The sequence below is a fragment of the Podarcis vaucheri genome, assembly GCF_965113315.1.
Source record: "Podarcis vaucheri genome assembly, chromosome: 2".
Taxonomy (NCBI): Eukaryota; Metazoa; Chordata; class Lepidosauria; order Squamata; family Lacertidae; genus Podarcis; species Podarcis vaucheri.
The window spans coordinates 133095676-133120565 of record NC_138760.1 but is presented as its reverse complement, the minus strand read 5'-3'; the positions used below and the strand labels follow the sequence as shown (position 1 = coordinate 133120565).

The following is a 24890-nucleotide window of genomic DNA, read 5'->3' as shown; positions in this document are numbered from 1 at the left end:
CCTCAGGTGGTGCATAGTGACCATTTCTGGAGACCCATATATAAGTCTAGTGACAAGGCTTGGTGCTTGTGGTCGGTTGAAGGAGTGCTCAGTTGGAGAATGTTCTTGGGGTTGGACCTCCATCTCTCAGCCTTGCATTCTTGAATGGAGAGAGCTGGAGATGCAGAAGGAAAGCAGCTGGAGCCTGACCGCTGGGAAGGCCAGATTGAGACACCCACCCCAATTATTATTTATAATAATTATATGCCCCCCGGTCTCGCACCTGCCTCCTGACACTGGCTTATCTTAGTGGAGATTCCCTGTCCAGGCCTCTCTCACTGTTCTTTCTCCTTTGCCGTGGGTGACCTAGGGCTTCTGGATATTCTAGCTCTGCTCCAACTGGGAATTATTTATTACCGTATTTTTCGCCCTATAGGACGCACTTTTCCCCCTCGAAAAATGATGGGGAAATGTGTGTGCGTCCTATGGGCCAATGCAAGCTTTCGCTGAAGCCTGGAGAGCGAGGGGGGTCGGTGCGCATCCTGCATGCTGTTGCCTGCATGCTGAAGCCTGCGCGCGTTGAGCTCAGCACGTCCAGGCTTCGTGGACCTCTCCGCAAGCAGCGGGAGCCAGCGCTGGGCTCCCACGGCTTGCAGAGAGCTGCCTGTTTGGGGGCTGGGGTCGGGGGAAACTCGGGCTTCCCCCGACCCAGCCCCGCGCCTGGGGGGGGGGAATTAATTTTTTCCCCTTTATTTCCCCCCAAAAAAAACTAGGTGCGCCTTATGGGACGGTGCGTCTTATAGGGCAAAAAATACGGTACGTTTGTATACCTCTCTTACCTGAAGATCACAAGATAAAAATATGTGTGACACTGAAAAAGGTGAGTATTAAAGGTGAATAATACCCATTGTCCCCTTCATGGATCACTGCCTTGCCGTGGCAAAGGGGCTTGAATAACTCAGAGAAGCTATGAGCTATGCCGTGCAGTGCCACCCAAGATGGACAGGTCATGGTGGAGAGTTTTGACCAAATGTGATCCACCTGGAGCAGGAACCGGCAAGCCACTCCAGTATCCCTGCCAAGAAAACTCCATGGACAAAGACAACAAGCATATAAAAGTTATGACGCTGGAAGGTGAGCCCCTCAGGTCGGAAGGCGTCCAACATGCTACTGGGGAAGAGCGGAGGACAAGGACAAGTAGATCCAGAGCTGATGAAGCGGCTGGGCCAAAGCCGAAAGGACGCTCAGTTGCAGATATGCCTGGAAGCGAAAGGAAAGTCCAATGCTGTAAAGAAAAATATTGCATAGGAACCTGGAACGTAAGAACCATGAACCTTGGTAAGCTGGATGTGGTCAAAAATGAGATGGCAAGAATAAATATTGACATCCTGGGCATCAGTGAACTAAAATGGACAGGGATGGGCAAATTCAGTTCAGATGACCATCATAACTACTACTGTGGGCAAGAATCCCGTAAAAGAAATGGAGTGGCCCTCATAGTCAACAAAAGAGTGGCGAAAGCTGTACTGGGATGCAATCTCAAAAATGATACAGTGGTGCCCCGCAAGAAGAATGCCTCGCAAGATGGAAAACCCGCTAGACGAAAGGGTTTTCCGTTTTTGAGCTGCTTCACAAGACGAATTTCCCTATGGGCTTGCTTCGCAAGACGAAAACGTCTTGCGAGTGTTCCGATTTTTTTTTTAAATATATTTTTATTGCTTTTTTCCAGATAGAATATATTCATCAATTTACACAGAAAAAGTATCAATTACAGAAAGAAGAAAGAAGAAAAAAGACAGAAAAATTGATTATTTCAAGCTTGTTCCAGTCTATTATCGGACTTCCCCACATCTCCCCCGCAATGCATTCTTAACAATAAAAATATCAGCAAATTATAACCTTGTTTCATACGTTTCTTTTGTACCTTCAAAGCTTACGTTTTAGTTTAAATTACTTATTGTCAATTTACTTTAGTCAACCAATATAATAACATTTCCAACCTTTAAACATTTAATCCTTTCATTAATTTATTATTTAATTTCAATATCTTCTACCCTCTTTGCTGGAGCTATTCTTTCCAAGTCGTACGAATTCTTATAATTCAAATAATTTATAGAACTTTTGCAGATAGTCCTTAAATTTTTTCCAGTCCTCCTCCATTGCTTCTTCTCCCAAATCTCGGATCCTGGCGGTCATCTCAGCCAATTCCATATAGTCTATCAGCTGCGTTTGCCACTCTTCCAGTGTGGGCAGATCTTGAGTCTTCCAATGTTTTGCGATAAGAATCCTTGCTGCTGTAGTTGCGTACATAAAAAACGTTCTATCCTTCTTTAACACCTTTTGGCCGACAATGCCCAAGAGGAAGGCCTCTGGTTTCTTAGGGAAGGTGTACTTAAACACCTTTTTTAACTCATTATATATCATTTCCCAGAAGGCCTTCACTTTAGGGCACGTCCACCATAGGTGAAAGAATGTTCCTTCAGCCTCTTTACACTTCCAACATCTATTGTCAGTCAAATGATATATCTTTGCAAGCTTGACTGGGGTCATGTACCACCTGTATATCATTTTCATAATGTTTTCTTTCAAGGCATTACATGCCGTAAATTTCATACCAGTGGTCCATAACCTTTCCCAGTCTTCAAACATGATGTTGTACCCAATGTCTTGAGCCCACTTTATCATGGCCGATTTAACTGTCTCATCCTGGGTGTTCCATTTAAGCAGCAAGTTATACATTCTTTTTTTTATTTTTTATTGGTTTTTCACATTTTATATAGACAAATACAAACACAAAAACAGACAAATAAAAAACACAAAAAACATGTATAATTTCAGAAAGTCTTATTTTCCTAACCTTACTCCTTGACTTCCCCCCACCCCCTCCCTTGCATCCCTATTCCCAAAATTATATCAGCAAATTGGCAGTTCTCCTCTTATGCATCATGATATTAGTCCTTATATATATATTTAAAAAAAAGCAAAATAAATTTTTCTAAGTTGGACCCCAGTTCTCTTCCGTCGATTTCCCGAATTATCTTAGATAAAAGTCATATTAACTAAACCACATAATTTTGAGTGTTGTTAAATACATCCTCCCCTCCCTCCCCTCCCCGGTTTGCGCCCCTTCCCAATACATGTCCAAAATGTCAGTTCTTAGCCTGGGTCCCACACGTCCGAGGCTCTCAAATCTCTTTCAGTCCCTCTCCGCCGGTCTTGTTGGTAGTCTTTTATGTCGGTCACCAAGTCTCGAAAAAGTTCTGTCAGAATCAACCCATAATCTCTTCCCATACGCCTTTTTGGAAACAGCTGCTGAAGAATTTCCACAAGGCCTGGATCTTCAAAATCGTGTTAGGGTGTGAAACCTAAGACGCTGGCAAGTTAGCAATGTCATGTAACTTTAAGTAGTCAAGCTCGTTAAGTTGTTAAGTTGTTAAGTTGCTCAGTATATAAAGAGTGTTTGTTTTCTCTGTGGTTGGGGCGTGAAGCAAAAATGTCCGAAAGCTCCGGAGGTGTTTCTGTTATCTTTCTGCAATAAACCTGTCTTTGGAAAGACAGGCTTCCCTGTGTCGTTATTTCTTTGCTGCTGAGACTCTGAAGCTTGTACTGCAACAAGAATCTCTGCACTGGACTTAATTAATGCTCTGCAAAGAGAGCTGTTGCTGGTGGCGCAGCGGAAGCGTTTACTGGACCAGTACAAACTCTCTTAGGTTATGGATCCTCCAACGTTTCTACAGCTGTATTGTGTGCAGAGAAAGTGAAAGCAGCTTTCGAATGAGAGAAGACCGGCTTGGTCGTAAATCCAGCTCTTAAAGGAACTGAGAGGCTTCAGAGGAGGCTGGAGGCGTCTGAAAAGTGAGTAAGACAAATCCCAAGGGGAAAGAGAAGCAAGGGCACACAGAGGGAGTAGCAGCAGACCCCAAGAATGGCAGCGAAAAATTTCCAGGTTCCCTTTACAAAGTTGAACTCTGCTAATTACGTGCAGTGGTCTAAGAGGGCTCAAGTCTGGTTGGAAGCCAAAGAAGTGTGGGCTGACTATGTCCAGAGGCGAAAGCCGTTTGTGGCTGTTGCAGCAGATGCCACAGCAGAGCAACAGGCTGCTGCACATGCTCAGAACAGGGAACATGATAAAATGGACACTAAAGCTAGATGCATGTTGATGGTATCGATAGACGATTCCCAATTACCTCATGTGGAAAATTTAAGGTCTGCATTTGAAATTTGGGAAGCTCTTAGGCGAATTCACCATAGAGCCACGCCCGGAGAGAAGGTGAACATTATACGTGCTTTGTATGAGTTGAAATTGAAGCCAGGGGATAGTGTGGTTGAACACACGTCACAGATGACTGAGTATTTCAACCGACTGTCGTCTTTAGGTGTGAATTTTCCTGAAAATATTAAAGTTTATACTCTGCTTAGCAGCCTGCATGCAGGGTTTGAAAACTTAGTACTAACTTTACAAGTTTTGCCAGAGGACCAGCTGAATATGAATTATGTGACTGGTAGATTGTGTGAGCAAGAATATCAACATCATCGAAAACGTATTGATAATTCAAATACCCCAAGGGTTGGATGTTCAGATAATTCCCAGAGTGGGGAAACTAGCAGGCAGAGCTGTAAAGAAGCCTCACAAGTGTCTGCTATGGCCAGCAAGTCATGTTTTCGATGTGGTAGCAGGTTTCATTTGATAGCAAAGTGTCCAGAAAAGCAACAGGAATTTCAACAGTCCAAGGCCAGTTTCCGGAGTTACAGGGAAAGACGACGTGAGAACTACAAGATTCAACGATCCAGAGGGGGAGCAGGTGCTGATAAGGGACTATCTGCAATGGCAGCACAACAGAGTCCTAAAAGGAGCCAACAAACATTGAAGTGGATAATTGACAGTGGAGCAAGTCACAGTTTAGTTCCAGCGACATCTATTGGCCGCTTGATGAACTGCAAGACATTGCCAGTTGCAAAAACCGTGACTATAGCAGACAATAGTAAACGAGAAATGAACCTTAAAGGCACAATTTATGTTAACTGTTTGCAAACTAACCTTCCTGTTTTTGTTCTTCCAGGAATGAAGAATGGACTTTTGAGTGTGTCATGCCTGGTAAAAAGTGGTTTTAAGGTTGAGTTTGAAAATGATGTGTGCACCATTTCGAAACGGGGGAAGGAGCTAGTTAAAATTCCCTGTGAGGATGGGCTTTTTGTTTTGGTTGAAGAGCAGTTAGCAGCAGGTAGATGTTCAACAGGTGAAGCGCAAGCTAAGTGTGTAAATAAGGCTCCTCATACAGGTTGTGCACATCTACTACACAGAAGGTTAGCTCATATATGCTTTAAGTATGTAAGCAAGATGCCAGATTTAGCTGAGGGGTGTAACATTAAACCCTGTCCAAATTTTCTGGATTGTTGTGCTTGTAAACATGCTAAGGTTAAGACATGTAACTATCCTAGATCTGATAGAGTAAGCAAGAAACCCTTTGAACTTGTGCACACAGACGTGTGTGGCCCTATGCCAGTCAAATCGCTTGGAGGTGCGAGATTTATGCAAATTTTGGTGGATGACTTTTCAAGGGCTAGTTGGGTTTTCTTTCTGAAAGAAAAATCACAAGCAGCTTCCATCCTGATGGATTGGATTGCAGAAGTCGAATGTAAATTTGACACCAGGGTACGTAAAATACAATCAGATCGTGGTGGGGAATATGTGAACCACACGCTGGAGACGTGGTTAAAAAGGAAAGGTATAGTTCATAGACTTACCAATCCCTATTCACCACAGGAGAATGCAGTTGCCGAAAGAAAATTTCGAACATTACAGGAAGCCATTGCTGCTTTGCTGTTTGATTCTGGACTTCCACAGCGTTTTTGGGCTGAGGCTGCACTGTATGCAAATTATACTTTTAACAGAGTGTACAATAGCACAGTAGGCAACACTCCTTACTTCATGCTATTTGGGAAAAAACCAAAAATTGATCATCTAAGAGTTTTTGGATGTCGTGCTTATGTGCTGGTGCCTAGGGCACAACGTAGGAAAGGCGATCCTAGGTCTAAAGAAATGATTTTCTGTGGTTATCAAGCAAACACAAAAGGTTGGAGATTTGTGAATGTAGAAGGCAATCAAACGAAAATCACAATCAGCAGAAGTGCGGAATTTTGTGAACAGGATGGTTGGAATAAAATTCATGGAAATCCTGACATACTATTTGATGTGGTGAACAGTAGCAATGAAACTCAGGCCCCAGGGCAGGTATTAGTTCCAGAACAGACTGAGAAATTTGAGTCTGAGGATGAGGGTGAGAAATCGCCTAGTTCACCCAAGTCTGTAAAGTCAGAATCTTCTAGCTCTAAAAGTTCACCTGTACAGCAAGAGAGACGTGTAAAGTCAGAATCAGAAAGTTCTTCAACTACTAGTGATAAACAGGTGACGACTAGTGATTCTGGGTCAGAGGGGGAAACTGAAGGAACATCGCAGGAACTGTTAAGGCGTTCTAAGCGTACCAACAAAGGTAAACCTCCTGAAAGGTACCAAGCTATTAGTGTTTGGGCTGGTTTGGCAAATTGCGAACCTGAAAGTTTTGAGGAAGTTGAGCAATTACCCCAGGAGGAGGCCAGTAGGTGGCGTGAGGCCATGCAAAAGGAATTGAATTCTATGAAAGAACTGGGTGTGTTTTCCATCACCAAACTGCCAGAAGGTACCAAGGCAGTAAGTTGTAGGTGGGTGTACAGGATAAAGACAACAGCGATGGGGAAACCAGAGTACAAAGCAAGACTTGTAGCTCGAGGTTTTACGCAAAGAAAGGGGTTACATTATTCCGAAGTCTATGCACCCACTTCAAGGAGTGAAACCCTGCGGGCACTATTAGCAGTTGCTGCTCAGAAAGGGTTCAAAGTGAATCAATTTGATGTCTCTACAGCTTATCTTCATTCAGACTTGGCTGAAGAGCTCTATATGGAGCTACCGCCAGGATTGAAAGTTGGTAAATCAAATCAGGTATGGAAACTACATAAATCTATTTATGGACTCAAGCAATCTGCTCATAATTGGAATGAGTGTTTGAATGACGTTTTGGTAGGCATTGGTTTTTGCAGGAGCAAGGCTGACAAATGCTTATATTTCAGAAGTTCAGGAGATGCTCAAGAATCTTTGCTTGTTTATGTAGATGACCTGATTTATACTTCAAAGACACAAGAACAAGTAAAAAAAACTAGCCAAAGAGTTAAATAAACACTTCAAAGTTAAAAATCTTGGTGATGTGAAGGTCTATCTTGGTGTTCAGATAGATAGGACCAAAAATGGCAGTTTTCTACTGAATCAAAAAGGCAAGATATTGCAAATGTTGAAAAAATTTAACATGACGGAGTGTGCAGGTGTTAGAACACCAATGGAAATGGGTTTTGTAAAAGACAATGAGTTCAAGGATAGTGCTGAATTCAAGCGTGCTGAAATCTTTCAGTCAGCACTGGGAAGCTTACTCCATCTTTCGCAATGGAGTAGACCAGATATTGCTTACGCTGTTAACTTACTCAGCAGAGAAGCTTCGAAACCTAGTGTAAATGCATGGAAAGGAATTCAAAGAGTGTTAAGATATTTACAATACACCAAAGATTTTTGCCTTGAATTATCTTCGGAAGGACAAGCACAGATTACTTGCTGGGCAGATAGTGATTGGGCAAATTTAAAGGATAGAAAATCAGTGTCTGGCTGTGTAATAAAATTTGGTAACTCTCTGATTGGGTGGAGATCCAAGAAACAGAACCTGATTGCTTTGTCGTCAACAGAAGCTGAGTTCTGTGCCTTATCTGAGTTATGTAGAGATCTAGAATTTTACAAATGCTTGGCACAAGAGATGTATGAAAAGGCCATCACTCCAATCACTGTATGGGGTGATAATCAACCATGTCTTAAGTTAGCACAAAATGGGCAGTTTAAAGGTCGTACGAAACATTTGGATATCCGCTTTCAAAATGTTTGTCAAACGGTAAAAGCAGGAATTGTTAAATTAAATTACTGTCCCAGTCATGAAAATCAAGCTGATGGTTTTACAAAACCGCTTGGGTTTCAGCGGCATGAAAACTTTTGTGAAGAAATGGGTCTGAAGTAATTTTGTTTTTTGTATTGCCAGCGAGAGGGGGTGTTAGGGTGTGAAACCTAAGACGCTGGCAAGTTAGCAATGTCATGTAACTTTAAGTAGTCAAGCTCGTTAAGTTGTTAAGTTGTTAAGTTGCTCAGTATATAAAGAGTGTTTGTTTTCTCTGTGGTTGGGGCGTGAAGCAAAAATGTCCGAAAGCTCCGGAGGTGTTTCTGTTATCTTTCTGCAATAAACCTGTCTTTGGAAAGACAGGCTTCCCTGTGTCGTTATTTCTTTGCTGCTGAGACTCTGAAGCTTGTACTGCAACAAGAATCTCTGCACTGGACTTAATTAATGCTCTGCAAAGAGAGCTGTTGCTGGTGGCGCAGCGGAAGCGTTTACTGGACCAGTACAAACTCTCTTAAATCGTAGTCAAAGTCAGAGTCAGTGTGAGTGTGGAGGCCCCAATTATATTTCTTTATTTTAAAGTCCTGCATTCCATAAATTCCCGGGGCCTCCACTTTCGTCTTTTGCATCTTTCATAGATTTGTAGTAAACTTAATCCAAAAGTCTCCTTGCTTATATTCCACAGGTGTCAGTTCCTGGTTGGTACTTTCCAACTTTACTTTCTCTTTTTCTTGTTTAGTCTCTTGCACTTCTTTAGATATCATTTCAGATTCAGCTGTGGATTCTTTCTCATTCAGGTCCTCACTACATTCAGCAGAACTGCTTGTTCCAGGAGTCAAGGTCATAAGTTGTTTACTCATAGCTGAAGTCTGCTCTTGTAGGATTCCCACCAGCTGAAACATTCTTTCGATTTCCCCTAGTATTTTTCCATCCACAGCCATTGTAGTTTCACAGAATTCCCCCTAGAGGGAATCTGGATACTTAGTGTTCTTTTCTCCAACAATCCTCAAACTTATTGTTGTTACTTTATTTCCAACAATTTTATTCAATTGTAACTCATTTTAATCCAGAGGGATCTTAAATAAAAGTTTTTCCACTTTAAATTGCCCGTTTGACAGCTTTGACAGCTGTCAAACTCTGCTCCTCTTACACAAGCTCCGAAACAGGGCACTCCCGGGCCCGGGAGGGGGGGTTGTTTACAACAAAAAAAGAGACTTCCGAAACTCCACTCTCCTGCTCAAAATTACTTTTTTACGAAATCTTGGAAGTTACTGTCTTTTTTAACTCACCCCTTATAGGGTGGACTCTCCAGCTTAGTTCTTATGTCGTTGCTCTAAATCGTCTGCAAAGGGGGGGGGGTGCGGACTTCCTTTTAGCACCCCCCCCGGTCGTCTCAAATTCACAGGAAAAGTTTCTAAAAGTCCAATTCCGTTTTACTCACGGGTTATTTTTCAGTCCGAATTTCAAGGAAGGAAGTCAGCGCTCTCCAGTCATGGCTCGCGGCTTCACTCGGCGGAGGTAGCGATCGACTCTCAGCGCCGCGCCGCCCCCCGTATCCCCTCCGCAGCCTTTAAAAAGGCTCTTCGTGAATCGGGGGGCGTTTAAGGCACCCACCGAGTCTTCAGTCCGCAGGCTTCCGCGCCTGCGGTTTTTAAGGGTCCCCGTGTCGCCGGCACGGCAAAGACCCATCCTCCGCTGAGCCGATTCCCTCCGGAGCTCGGAGGGGATCCGCCATTTCCAGATCCTGCCAACCCCAGAAGTCATTCTTGATAATAACTTAGTCTTTGGTTCTAACAATTCTGTCTCTAGTTTCGATTTTTCCACCTGGAAGCCTGTTTTTTTTTTATCCATCTTAAACACCTCCTGAATTTGGGCATAATGAAACCAATCTTGCACCTTATCCTTTAGTCTTTCATAACTCTGTAACCTCCAATTATCTCCAATTTTTTCTATTATTTCCCCATATGTCGGCCAGCCGACCTCCATATTGGGTCTTTTCCGAGCCTTGGCCTCCACTGGTGATAACCACCTCGGGGTCTTATTTTCTAACAAATCCTTATATTTTATCCAGACTATAAATATTGCTTTTCTGACAATATGGTTTTTAAACATTTTATGTGTCTTTACCTTGTCGTACCACAAATACGCATGCCATCCTAGGGAATTGTTAAACCCTTCCAGATCTAGGACGTCAGTGTTCTTTAGCAACAACCAATCTTTCATCCAGCAGAAGGCTGCAGCTTCATAATATAACCTTAAGTCTGGCAGGGCAAACCCCCCTCTTTCTTTTGCGTCAGTTAGTATTTTAAACTTTATTCGGGGCTTTTTGCCCTGCCAAACAAACTTTGAGATATCCTTCTGCCACTTTCCAAAACATTCCACTCTATCCACGATCTGTAAGGTTTGAAACAAGAACAACATCTCTGGCAAAACATTCATTTTTATAGCTGCTATTCGGCCCAACAAGGAAAGTTTCAGTCTTGACCAAATTTCTAGATCTTTTTTAACTTCAGACCAACATTTTTCATAGTTGTCTTTGAATAAATTCAAATTTTTGGAAGACAAGTTAACCCCCAGGTATTTCACTTTTTTGACCACGTTTAACTCCGTTTCCCTCTGAAACCCATCTGTTTCTGAAGGTGTCAAGTTTTTTCCCAGTACCTTAGTTTTTTGTTTATTCAACTCAAAGCCCGCCACCCGACCAAATTCCTGAATCAGTTCTAAAACTCTTTTTGTACTAGACTCTGGCTCCTGCAAAGTCAAAACCAAGTCATCTGCAAAAGCTTTCAGTTTATATTGTTTCTCTCCGACCTGTACTCCTTGTACCTGCCGGTCCTTCCTGATCATATTCAAGAGCACCTCCAGGACAGAAATAAATAGTAAGGGGGAGAGAGGGCACCCTTGCCGTGTTCCTTTTTCAATTTGAAACTCTTCTGTCACCACATTGTTTACTATCAACTTAGCTTTCTGTTCTGAATAGATTGCCTCTAAACCATTTTCAAACCCCCGTCCCACTCCCATCCCTTCCAAGTTCTTCTTCATAAACTTCCAGGAAATATTGTCAAAGGCCTTCTCCACATCAATAAAGATTAACACTGCTTTGGTGTTAATATTAGTTTGCAAGAATTCCAAAATATCAATGATGTTCCTGGTATTGTCAGACAAATGTCTACCCGGGAGAAAGCCTGCCTGGTCCTTATGAATTACTTCATTCAGAACCTTTTTAAATCTATTTGCCAAAATGTCTGCAAATATTTTGTAATCCACATTAAGGAGTGAGATGGGACGGTAGTTCTTTAGCTGAGTCTTTTCAGTTTCCACTTTGGGTATCAATGTAATGAAAGCTTCTTTCCACGTTTCTGGTGCTCTCCCACCGTCCATAATCTGGTTACAAACCTCCATTAGTGGTAATGTCAAATAGTCTTTTAATGTCTTATAATACTTGGAGGTAAGTCCATCAGGGCCTGGAGACTTGCCCAGCTGCATATTCTGAATGGCAACCTCAATTTCCTGTTGTGTTATTCTATGATTCAAGATTGATCTCTTTTCCTGAGAAAGTTCTGGTAGGCCGTTGGCTTTCAAAAATTGGTCCATCTCGAACCCTTCCTCGGGCCCTTGCGTATACAGTTTTTTAAAATATTTCTGGAAACACTTTCTAATTTCACCTGGTTTCTGAATGTTTTTCCCTTCAACCTCTAGATTGGTTACATAGTTCAATTTTTGTCTTTTCTTCAACTGCCATGCTAGCAGTTTTCCACATTTATTTGCTGATTCAAAAGATCTTTGTTTCATTTGTTTAATTTTCCATTCCACTTCTTGGTTTATCAATTTCGTATATTGTGATTGATAAAATTTAATTTCTCTCAAAGTCTCTTTTGATTTTGGGTCTAATCTCAATTTTTTCTCTCCATCTTTTATCTTCTCTAATATCTTATCCTTTTTTCCATTCCAGAGTTTTTTCTTAATCGTGTTCTGTTGTATCAGAAACCCTCTCATTACCGCTTTGCTTGCGTCCCAGATTATTCTCTTTTCCACCGAGGTGTTCAAGTTAATTTCGAAATAGTCCTTTAAAGCTTTTTGGCCCTTCTTTACAATCTATTGATCTCTTAGCAGGTTGTCATTCATTCTCCATCTGAAGGAACCAGCTGGAGTAAGTCTTAATTCCATTTTCAGAGCGTTATGGTCGGAGCAAGTCTTTGGGCAGATTTCCACTCTTACAATCTTAGGTGCCAGCCCTCTAGTTACCCAAATCTGGTCGATTCTTGTCCATGACAGGTGGGCCTCAGAGAAGAATGTTCCCTCCTTACCTAGGGGGTTCCTTGTCCTCCAAGTGTCAATCAAATCCATATTGTCAGTCAATTCAAAAAAGGTTTTAGGTAATCTGCCGTCCTTAGTCAAATTTTGGTTCTGGGACTTGTCCATTAGGGTAGAGACCACCCCATTCATATCTCCCATCATAATGATGTTAGTATAGTCCAGATAGTCCAGCAATGTCTCATGCAGTTTCTTGTAAAATTCCGATTTCCCCTCATTTGGTGTATAAATTCCTAATATCAAAACTTTTTCTCCTTGAATTTGTGTTTCAATTGCCAAAATTCATCCGTGTTCATCTTTAAACAAAATTTTCGGTGACAGATTCTCCTTTGCATAGATCACCACGCCTCTTTTCTTGACTCTATCTGATGAAATAAATTCTTGGCCCAATCTTTTGTTAATCAACACTTTCCTTTGGAGTCTTGTCACGTGTGTTTCCTGCAGACAAATTATATCCAAATGTTCTTTTTTCAAAATATGAAAGATCCTTCTCCTTTTCTCCGGGGAATTTGCGCCATTAATGTTCCAACTATATAGCTGCAGAGACATCCTGGGTCGATCTGTTGTTACTCTATAATGGGGTGTCCTCTTTTTCTTCCGTACCTGAGGCAGAAGGTAATGGTTCTACTCCAGGCAGTGGTTGTGGCCAAAGAGCCGCTATCCCTTTCTGTAGGTCCTCTCCGTGGTCGTGCAGGAACTTCTGGCTATCTTCTTTTGTTTTAATTTTAATTTTCTTTCCTTTATAGGTAAAAGATAAACCTTGAGGGAACTCCCACCTGTAAGGTATCCCGTTGCCTCGCAGTAATCTTGCTAGATCCGTGTATACAGCTCTGAGATCCAAAAGTTGTTTTGGTATATCCTTATAAATTTCCACTCTCTTATCTTGGAACTCAAGTGATTTCTTAAAGTGAAGGTCCAATATTTTGTCTCTCTCCTGTTTAGATCTCAAAATGATCAAACAGTCCCTGGGTCTGTCCTTCCTTGTTACTCTTCCCAATCTAAATGCAGTTATTATTTTAAAGTCCTGATCAACTTTTATACCCCAGAACTTAGAGAACTCCACTGTCAAGTAACCAATCAGATCTTCTTTCTCAAGTTCTGGGATAAGACAGAGTCTCAAATTATTTTCCCGATTTCTCAATTCGACCATAGACAGGTAGGCTTGCTGGTCACTGATGTGTCTATGAAGTGGCCTTACTTCCCCTTTTATTTCCTCAATTTTTTGATTTGCTTGGTCAGCTTTCAAATTGGCGGCTTCGGCCAATTTCCGATTCTCAGATGCTATATCTTTAAGATTTCCAATTGCTTGTGAATGTTGTGTCACTTGTTCAGTAAGTTTTGTAATGGAGGATGTGGCTAAATCAATTTTTGCCGTCTGATCATCCACCTTCTTGTTTAAAATTGCGAATTGATCTAACATCTCTTTTAGTATGGTAGACTCAGATCCTCCTGCAGCCATATCCTCTGTTGTAGTCTGTCCAGCTTCCTCTAATACAGCTGGAACGGATGATCTGCGTGTTTGAGTTGTCAAAGTTGTTTGCACAAGTTGTCCTTTCCCTGCTTTCGCTTTTGCAGCCCTTGTTTTCGGTTGGCCACTCATTCCACACCTGTCTATGGCTCAAGGTCAAACTATCAATCTTCCCATGGGAAAGACAGTCCCTCAATATACCAAAGAAAACCGCAGAGAGTCAAAATAAAATTTGTTCCCAGGCACTTGTAAATCCAAAACTCCACTAGAGGGAGTATTATTGCAATTCAGAAAGGAAAGAAAGAAATTTGTCCGCCATTAAAGTCCCTGCAGTCCCAAGAAGTTTAACAACAGAAGTTTAACAACAGTCCTTTTTCTCTTTAAAACTTACAGAGCGTTCGCAGGTTGCCACAAAGTCTCTCCAAAAGGTGTCTGCTACAGTTCTTTAAATGTATCCTCAATAAGCACCCAAAATGTATCAATTTCCACTTTAGATACAGTTCCCGCAGCAACAGTTCTCTTTCCCCCTGCCAGCCCGATACTTGGCACTTTAAATTTTTGTAATCCAACAAGGAGGAGAGGATTCCCAGTTTAAATCAATGCCATGAAAAAAGAAGAAAAACTTGCCTTTACCCTTTCGGTTGCCAATTTCATTAGCGCACGATATTTCCAATTTTTATGTCCCTTTAAATTGCTTCCAGCTGTCAGTTTCTTTGCCTTTGATCTTTAAGCAGTGCGGAAAGACGGACTTCCTTTTTTCGTCCCCCGCTTTCAGCCAAATTCCCGAATTTGTAATCCAAAAGAGAGTAATCCTTACTCACGAGTAGATGGTTTGTAATCCAATTCAAAGGAAGAAAGGTCAGCGCTCATCAGCAGCAGCCGCGCGGCTTCACTCCCGCAGAAAGAGCGATGAACTCACAGCACCGCTTCCCCTCCATGCTTCCGGAGCCCCTTACGGGGTCCCTTCTTCGTTTCGGGGGTCGCTCCAGGTGCCCGCCGAGTCCCACGGCCACGAGCTCACTCTACTCGTGGTTTTTCTTAATGGATCGTCGCTGTGCCGTAGCGTACGATCCTTTTCTGCGGAGCCCCTCTTCAGAGACTGAAGAGGACCGCCATTGCCGTTTCGCGCCGCCCCCGGAAGCCGAAAAGAAACTTATTTTGAAAGCATGGACAACCCCCCGCCCCCGCTACTGGCTAGAACATTGCAGTTAACTATTTTTTCCAGTTCCCCCGACTCAGCCGCTGAGGAGCTGTCTCCAAGGGAGGAAAGTGCCAGCACATCAGATTTATTATTTCCTTCAAATGTTAGCAAGACACTGGGGGAGAAATGGGACAGAGGTCAGCTTTGGATTTCTAAAATCTAAGCATTTTAGTTCTGCTGAAGCCTTGAAGCCTTAGCTATTAAAAACCAGTTAGATACATGGATATATGGATACATATGGATATATATGATTATATAGAAATCATAAGGGTAAAATTATTCCAGGTGGTCTTGCCACATGGGGAAAACTGGGGTTTGGTTTTGACAGCTCCCCAACTCCTTCCAGGTGAAAATAACAATTCTTGGGGTGCCCTACCTTAAAGTGCTTTCCAACTTTGCTGGAGTCTAGCCCTGCGGATGCTGGATTGATCAGAAAACGCGAGACGGCAGGCAAGCAATGAGGAAGCAAATCAGTGGCCAGAAGGGCTGATCATTTATTTGTGCAACAAAGGTCTCAATCTCTAAGGAGAGCAAAAAAAGAAAAGGTCCAGGACAAAGATTACGTGAATTTTTAATAGTTCCCACAACACATTTATCATAGTGTCATCAATACATCACAGGTATGTCCAGGAAGAGGAGTGGTGTTGGGCAGAAATCTGTGATCCAGACATGCCCATGTCAATCACACCTTGTTTCAACATGCATCTAACACAAGGAAAAGAAAATATCATCACTGAGGTCCACACCAATTGAGTGTCAAAAACAGTAAAGCATTAAATATTAACAACTTCCCTAAACAGAGCTGCCTTCAGATGTCTTTTAAAAATAAGATAGCTGCTTATTTCCTTGACATCTGATGGGAGGGCGTTCCATAGGGCAAGCGCAACTACCCAGAAGGCGCTCTGTCTGGTTCCCTGTAACCTCACTTCTCGCAATGAGGGAACCGCCAGAAGGCCCTCGGCGCTGGATCTCAGTGTCCAGGTTGAACGATGGATGTGGAGACGCTCCTTCAGGTATACAGGACTGAGGCCGTTTAGGGCTTGAAAGGTCAGCACTGTAGCAGGAACCCCCCCCCCAATCATTCAGTTTGTACAAACTTCACACACATTCACACTCACACACTACACACGCCACACTTCTGTTATAAATTCATAGAAAAATCAACCATACATCGGATTTGCAGTGTTCCATTTTTATTTTACTCCATATGACAAGGACTATCAAAGGGGGGTGGCTTGGTTCTGGTCAGCCATAATCCCTTCACCATCCCAGCACATCCACAGGAGCCCTGCCCAGTTGCTATGTCAACCCTGATGATCCCAGACAGAAGACCATCAAGATCACAAAGAACTTGCATATGGGAGTGGATTCAGCACCAACAAAGGACAATGATCAGATCTTCCCTCTGGGGGCAGGAAACTGCAAACTCCCCTTTGTCTCCTGGAAGTGACTCATGGGCAGGGGGAAAGGAGGAACCTGCCAGGTGACAGGACACTCAGGTTACCACCACAACTCCTTCCTCAACCCCTCCTTTCTGTGATGAAGGTGTGATGTTTCTGGGGGTGGGCTTGACCTAGAGGGTGGCAATTTCAAAAGTCTTTATAAGACTTTGCACACCATTTTTCTTTGTCTTTCCTCTCTCTTGCAAATGAGGGGAACACCCTGTTGCAACAGTTCAATAAAGGCCAAGCCTACAGGCAGGCTGCTGTTTTGCTCCAAGTTATAACTGGTTGGTGTCTTTGTTTTGTCCAAGGGAGCACCAACACTTTGAATTGTGCTCAGAAATGTATTCAAATATTCCTCTGCAGTAAAGAAGGCAAATGGAAGCCTTCCCATTGTCTTTGTGCTTACAAATACTGCCTTAAGGAGGGATGAACAGGGTGAGCCTGTGACCTGGATTCAGGAACTAAAGTATTTACCATCACAAAAGAATGCCCAGGCTGCCCAGGTAATGCAGCTAGTGACCATTAACAGGTATCCTTGGGGACAGGTTTTCTGCTGTAGACCGCCTCCTGTGATCTATTCCTGCTGTAGACAGTCTCCTTCTGTATGATATTGGGGGGGTGGTCTTGGGTGGGCAATTTCAAAAGACTATATAAGGCCTTGCACACCTCCCTCCTGGTTGTGGTGAGGGGGGGGGGGACACTGTTGCAATAAAGATCAGGCTTACTAGCCGCTTTGCTTCTCCATATTCTCTGCTTGGCCTCTGTTATTTTCTCCTACCTATATGGAACCCACTTAAGGACTATATGGGCTCTTGGATACCCCATAAGGGGAAAGGAGCAGGTTTTCCTTATAACAAAGGTCGTAAGACTATGTTTGGTTGGCACGCTTATTTATGGCAGGATAAAACTAAAACACACAAGAGCTCTATGAATCAGGTTATTCAGAAAATCCTTTTTACAGTATGGGATAAATATAATAATATGCTGGAAAGAAAAACACCTCTTTGGCTCCAACCCACAAAAGCAACAGCTTTTTTAAAAAATGCAATACGGAAGAAGCAATGGGCAACTTACAGAGATCTTTTGGACTTTTCGGAAGAAGAAATAAAACTGAATAAACAGGATGAGGAGGGAGGTGTGGTGGCGGATTGGTTTCAATACCATCAAATCATCTTGTTTGGACAAGATGAAGGGAGAGGCTCACAGTTTGGAAGAGATATTATTGAGAGGAAAGAGAAAGTGTTTCCCAAATTTCAGGCAGAAAACTGTCCAATCTGAAGAAGTGTGCATGCACACGAAAGCTCATCCCCAGAACAAGCTCAGCTGGTCTCTTGGGGACCCAGCCAGGCCCCCCACGACCCCAGGGAGAATGGGGGGCCTCAGTCCCACCCCCAGCCCTGCTTGGGGTCCTCATTCCCCTTCCCGCCAAGGCCTCGGGGGGGGGGCAGGGCAGCTGAGCATCTCTCGGCCCCCCAGGGAAGAGAAAGGGGAGTCTGGCGGTGCTGCTGCTGCTGCCCAGGAGATCTTGCAGGTGTTGGGTCCCCCCCCCTTCCCCCCTGGGTCGGGGCCTGGATCGGGGCCCCTGTCGACGGGCGACCCCAGGGAGGGCGCTTTCCTTGGGGGGGTCTCTTTGTCCTCCCCCCTTATCCCCCCTTCTATTCCCCCCCTTCTCTCCCTCTTTACCACTTGGTCCTCCGCCTCCCTGGCTCCAGATTAGTCCGCTTTCCTTGTCTACAATAGAAAGGGCGGCGGCGACGGGGGGGGGAACTCTTCAGCGACGCCCTTCCTCCTTTCCCGGTCTGGCAACTTCCGGCGCATTCAGCAGCGACAGTTCCGGTTCCTTTTGGGATGCGCTTGCCCCTAGAGCTACGTCTATAGAGCAGCCCCTTCCTGTGTTGGGATGGGAAGAGGACGGGACGGCGCTGCCTCGGGGCTCCATGGGGGCCTGGCCCCCCTCCTTCCTCCTCCCCACAGCCGGGGTCGAGATGGCTGCGGGGGGGGCATCATATCTGGGGGTGACCTGGGTTTGCGGGGAGAGAAGGAGGGGGTTTTCCATCTGCAAAGAGGGAGGCGGGGAGGGGAGAGGCTGAGTGAGAAGGAGGGAAGGGCTGCCCCTCCCCCTGTGGGTCAGGAGAGTGGGGGAGGGGCGGACCCAGGGAAGCCCAGGGGGGTCCCTCCTCCCCCCCCCAGCCCAGGGGGGGGGTCCTCTGTGAAGCCCAGAGATGGACCCAGCCTCGGGGGGGGGTGGGAAGAGACATGGGGCTGCCTGAGAGAGAAGGGGCGCTTCCTCTCCCCCCTCCTCCCTCCCCCCAGGCTCTCCTGCGCCCAGAGACCCCCTTGGCCCGGCTGCCCCCTCGCCAGGCAGGGAGAAGAGGGTGGGGTCCCCTTCCGCCATGAGAGGAGTGCAATGGGGTTGTGAGGGGGGGGGAGAGAGAGACCCCTTTCTGCCCCCCTCCCAAGAGGGTCCCCGTCGTGTCTCTGAGGGGCGAGAGAGGAGGAGCCCCTCCCCCCGCTGCAATGGGGTTGTGAGGGGGGGGAGAGAGAGACCCCTTTCCGGCCCCCCCCTCCCAAGAGGGTCCCCGTCGTGTCTCTGAGGGGCGAGAGAGGAGGAGCCCCTCCCCCCGCTGCAATGGGGTTGTGAGGGGGGGGAGAGAGAGACCCCTTTCCGGCCCCCCCCCTCCCAAGAGGGTCCCCGTCGTGTCTCTGAGGGGCGAGAGAGGAGGAGCCCCTCCCCCCGCTGCAAGGGGGTTGTGAGGGGGGGGGAGAGAGAGAGACCCCTTTCTGCTCCCCTCCCAAGAGGGTCCCCGTCGTGTCTCTGAGGGGCGAGAGAGGAGGAGCCCCTCCCCCCCCCCGCTGCTTCTTCCCCTCAACGGCTTTTCCCGCCTTTTCCCAACTTCCCGCCCTTGGGGATCTCAGCCTCGCCTCAGTTTCAGGCGCCGAGGAGGAGGAGGCAGAGTCCCCGGGCTCCCTGCCTAGTGAGTGGGTTTCTTCCCTCATTCGCCCTGATTTCTGCTCATCTATCTTGCTTTTGGAGCTTCTCTAGCAAGAAGGCTGTATAAAAAGCCCCTCACCACCACGGCCCGCATCCCTGCATACAGTATGTCAAAGTCTGATTTCTTCCCATTTGCTGTGTATAATTCTTTTTTTTTTTAATAAATTTTTTATTGGTTTTACAAAAGTTTTTTATAACAAACATATAAAAAGACAAACAAACAAGCATAATTTCATAATATCTTTTCTTAAACTTCTTTTCTCAGACTCCCCCATACCGCCCCTTTCTGCATCCCCATGTCCATAGTTTTATAGCAACTTATAGATGTTTTTCCCCCCAACCTAATTCATCTTAATCCTTTCTTTAATCTAATCTTACATCACTGCAACCCTTTCTTTCTGAAAACCTCGACATTCTAACATTCATCAAGTTTGTAATAGTCCTTGAGATAAATTTTAAATTTCTTCCAGTCTTCTTCCGCAGTCTCCTTTCCCTGATCACGGATTCTGCCTGTCATCTCAGCCAATGTCATATAGTCCATCACTTTCATCTGCCACTCTTCCAAGGTGGGTAGATCTTGTGTCTTCCAATACTTTGCGATGAGTATTCTTGCTGCTGTTGTAGCATACATAAAAAAAGTTCTATCCCCTTTTAACACCAATTGGCCGACAATGCCCAAGAGAAAGGCCTCTGGTTTCTTAAGGAAAGTATATTTAAATACCTTTTTCATTTCATTATATATCATTTCCCAGAAAGCCTTAATCTTCGGGCATGTCCACCAAAGATGATAAAAAGTACCTTCAGTTTCCTTGCATTTCCAACATTTGTTATCAGGCAAATGGTAAATTTTTGCTAGCTTGACTGGGGTCATGTACCACCTATAGATCATTTTCATAACATTTTCCTTTAAGGCATTACATGCCGTAAATTTAATACCGGTGTTCCACAACCTTTCCCAGTCAGCAAACATAATATTATGACCAATGTCCTGTGCCCACTTAATCATAACTGATTTAACTGTTTCATCTTGTGTATTCCATTTCAACAGCAAATTATACATTCTTGACAAATTCTTAGTATTGGGTTCTAACAGTTCTGTCTCTAGTTTTGATTTTTCCACCTGGAAGCCAATTTTCCTGTCTTGTTTATAAACCTCCATTATTTGATAATAATGGAGCCAGTCTCGTACTATAGGTTTCAGTTTTTCATGGCTCTGTAGTTTCAGTTTGTCTCCGTCCTGTTCCAAAATCTCCCAATACTTTGGCCATCCGGCCTCCATATTGAGTTTCTTCAATGCCTTAGCCTCCAAGGGTGATACCCATCTAGGGGTTTTGTTTTCCAACAAATCTCTATATCTTATCCAAACATTAAACAACACTTTTCTGACAATGTGGCTTTTAAAGGCCGTATGCGCTTTGATTTTGTCATACCATAAATATGCATGCCAACCAAATGTGTTATTGAAACCTTCTAAATCCACTATGGCAAGTTCTTAAAGAAATGGGAGTGCCTGATCACCTCATCTGTCTCCTGCGAAATCTCTATGTGGGACAAGAAGCTACAGTTAGAACTGGATATGGAACAACTGATTGGTTCCAAATTGGGAAAGGAGTACGGCAAGGCTGTATATTGTCTCCCTGCTTATTTAACTTATATGCAGAATTCATCATGCGAAAGGCTGGGCTGGATGAATCCCAAGCCGGAATTAAGATTGCCGGAAGAAATATCAACAACCTCAGATATGCAGATGACACAACCTTGATGGCAGAAAGTGAAGAGGAATTAAAGAACCTTTTAATGAGGGTGAAAGAGGAGAGCGCAAAATATGGTCTGAAGCTCAACATCAAAAAAACGAAGATCATGGCCACTGGGCCCATCACCTCCTGGCAAATAGATGGGGAAGAAATGGAGGCAGTGAGAGATTTTACTTTCTTGGGCTCCATGATCAGTGCAGATGGTGACAGCAGTCACGAAATTAAAAGACGCCTGCTCCTTGGGAGAAAGGTGATGGCAAACCTAGACAACATCTTAAAAAGCAGAGACATCACCTTGCCAACAAAGGTCCGTATAGTAAAAGCCATGGTTTTCCCAGTAGTGATGTATGGAAGTGAGAGCTGGACCATAAAGAAGGCTGATCGCCGAAGAATTGATGCTTTTGAATTATGGTGCTGGAGGAGACTCTTGAGAGTCCCATGGACTGCAAGAAGATCAAACCTCTCCATTCTGAAGGAAATCAGCCCTGAGTGCTCACTGGAAGGACAGATCGTGAAGTTGAGGCTCCAATACTTTGGCCACCTCATGAGAAGAGAGGACTCCCTGGAAAAGACCCTGATGTTGGGAAAGATGGAGGGCACAAGGAGAAGGGGACGACAGAGAATGAGATGGTTGGATGGTGTTCTTGAAGCTACTAGCATGAGTTTGATCAAACTGCGGGAGGCAGTGGAGGACAGAAGTGCCTGGCGTGCTCTGGTCCATGGGGTCACGAAGAGTCGGACACGACTAAACGACTAAACAACAACAACAAATCCAAGATATCTGTATTCTCGAGGAGCATCCACTCTTTCAGCCAGCAAAACGCTGCTGCTTCATAATACAGTTTTAAGTCCGGCAGGGCAAATCCCCCTCTTTCTTTTGCATCTGTGAGTATTTTAAATTTTATTCTGGGCTTTTTGCCCTGCCAGACAGATTTCGTAATATCTTTCTGCCACCTCTTGAAACAGTCCATCTTGTCAATAATCTGCAAGGTTTGAAACAAAAATAACATTCTAGGCAATACATTCATCTTAATAACTGCAATTCGGCCTAACATTGACAATTTCAAGTTTGACCATATTTCTAAGTCTTTTTTAATTTCTGACCAACATTTTTCATAGTTATCCTTATACAAATTCAGGTTTTTAGATGTCAAATACACCCCTAGATATTTCACCTTCTTAACCACCGTCAGACCTGTCTCTTCTTGAAACTTCTCCTTCTCCATATCTGTTAAGTTTTTCCCTAAGACTTTAGTTTTTTGTTTATTCAACTTAAATCCAGCTACCTGTCCAAATTGTTGAATTATTTCTAGCACCCTTTTCGTACTAGTGTTTGGCTCTTGCAAAGTCAATACAAGATCATCTGCGAATGCTCTTAATTTGTAATGTTTAACTCCGACCTGTACCCCTTTAACCTGCTGGTCCTCTCCAATCATGTTCAGCAACACCTCCAGAACCGAAATGAAAAGCAATGGGGAAATTGGGCACCCTTGTCGTGTTCCTTTTTCTATCTTGAGTTCCTCAGTTATTACATTATTTACAATCAACTTAGCTTTTTGTTCAGAATATATTGCACCCATACCATTCTCAAATCCTTGCCCTACCCCCATCCCATGAAGATTCTTTTTCATAAAACTCCAAGAAATATTGTCAAAGGCTTTCTCCGCGTCCACAAATATCAAAACTGCTTTAGTGTTTATGTTCACCTCTAACTTTTCCAAAATGTCTATTATATTCCTAACATTGTCTGATAGGTGTCTCTTTGGGAGAAAGCCTGCTTGGTCCTTATGAATCTTCTCCATCAGCACTTTTTTAAATCTTTTTGCTAAAATGTCTGCAAAAATTTTGTAATCCACATTAAGTAATGATATTGGGCGGTAGTTCTTCAGTTGAGTCTTTTCAGTCTCTGTCTTTGGTATGAGTGATATATACGCTTCTTTCCACGATTCAGGTGCCTTTTTCCCCTCTAAGATCTCATTACAAACTTCCTTTAACGGTTGTATCAACCATTCCTTCAAAGATTTGTAGTATCTGGAAGTCAGTCCGTCAGGCCCTGGAGATTTGCCCAGTTGCATGTCCTGAATGGCACCCTCTATCTCTTGTTCTGTTATTCTCTGGTTTAAATCCACCTTGCTTTGATGAGAGATTTTTTGTAATCCATATTTATTAAGGAATTTATCTATATCCTCTTCATTTTGTGGTCCTTGGGAATAAAGTTTTTTAAAATAGCTCAAAAAGCAATTTCTAATCTCATTGGGTTTGGATATATTCTTTCCGTCCACTTCTAGGCTTGTAACTGTATTTAGTTTCTGCCTTTTCTTTAATTGCCATGCCAAAAGTTTACCACATTTATCTGCCGATTCAAATGTCTTTTGTTTCATTTGCTTTATCTTCCATTCTATCTCTTGGTTCATCAATTCTATATATTGTGTTTGATATAACTTAATCTTCCATTCTATCTCTTGGTTCATCAATTCTATATATTGTGTTTGATATAACTTAATCTCTCTCAATATCTCCTGGGACTTTGGTTTTGATCTTAATTTTTTCTCTCCTTCCTTTATCTTTTCCAGGATCTTTTCCTTTTTCTCATTCTGTTTTCTCTTCCTTATTGAATTTTGTTGAATCAAAAATCCTCGCATCACTGCTTTACTTGCGTCCCAGATCACTCTTTTTTCCACATCGCCCTTTAGATTTATTTCAAAGTAGTCCTTTAGAGTTTTTTGGGCCTTCATGTGGATCTCCTTATCTTGAAACAGGGTGTCATTCATCCTCCATCTAAACTGACCAGTTAATGTAGGTTTCATTTCCATCTTCACGGCATTATGGTCGGAGCAGGTTTTTGGGCAGATTTCTACCCTCTTAATCTTCGGAGCCATTCCACTAGTAACCCAAATTTGATCAATTCTGGTCCAGGTCATCTTTGCTTGGGAGAAGAAGGTTCCCTCTCTCTCCAGAGGGTTCCTTGTTCTCCAAATGTCTATTAAGTCCATGTTTTCCGTCATTTCAAAAAAAGTCTTCGGAAGTCTCCCTTCCTTGGTAACTGTCAGTCTTTGTGTCTTATCCATATTTGTAGAGACCACACCATTCATATCTCCCATAATTATCATATTATAATCCAAATAGTCCATCAAAGTTTCATGAAGTTTCTTGAAGAATTCTGCCTTGCCTTCATTTGGTGCATAGATCCCCACTATCAAAAATTTTTCTCCTTGTACTTGTATCTCCACTGCCAAATATCTTCCTTGTTCATCTTTAAACATCATTTTTGGGGCCCACTTCTCTTTTACATAGATCACGACTCCTCTTTTTTTCACTTTGTCTGACGAAATGAATTCTTGTCCCAGTCTTTTGTTTATAAGTAGTCTCCTGTGAGCTCTAGTTATGTGGGTTTCTTGTAAACATATCAGATCCAGTTGTTCTCTGTTCAAAATATGAAAGACTTGCCGTCTCTTCAAAGGCATGTTCAGCCCATTACAATTCCAGCTAAGGAATTGCAGGGTCATCTTGTTATTTTTCTGATATTCCTCCAACAGCTCCCAGTTGTTGTTCTTCCTCTGTTGGTGGTGGCAGGTTCTGTCCAAATGATAGGTTCAGAATGTCTAGTGCTCTCTTCTGTTCTGCAATTGGGTCCACAGTTCCCTTCTGTAAATCCTCTCGATTTCTTTCCAAGAACCTCTCTTTGTCCTGTATCGTCTTTATTTTCACCTTCTTTCCCTTATAGTCAAAAGACAGTCCCTGTGGGAATTCCCACCTGAAGAGGATGATGTTCTTCT

General features: G+C 43.5%; 2 protein-coding genes across 8 annotated transcripts in view; both read right to left on the bottom strand.

The window, feature by feature from the left end:
• The window catches only part of LOC309525813 (uncharacterized protein), a 72999-nt gene that overhangs the window by 3357 nt on the left and 44752 nt on the right, over positions 1–24890 (bottom strand). The window contains exons 1-2 of one of the 7 annotated variants that reach the window (XM_082211404.1): positions 18052–18672; positions 15300–15444 (exon numbers count right to left, since the gene is read on the bottom strand). The exons of 1 other annotated variant lie outside the window; for it this stretch is intronic. The gene's annotated coding sequence lies outside the window, so the exon portion shown is untranslated. Of the gene's footprint in view, positions 1–21; positions 222–883; positions 1672–15299; positions 15445–16093; positions 16284–18051; positions 18673–24890 lie in introns of those variants that run through there. 5 more of the 7 variants (XM_082211405.1, XM_082211403.1, XM_082211408.1 and 2 more) reach the window with 5 other exon arrangements.
• LOC309526254 (uncharacterized protein) overlaps positions 1–24890 on the bottom strand; it is a gene marked incomplete at its 3' end in the record, with an annotated part of 151122 nt that overhangs the window by 91630 nt on the left and 34602 nt on the right. The gene's annotated exons all lie outside the window — the stretch shown is intronic.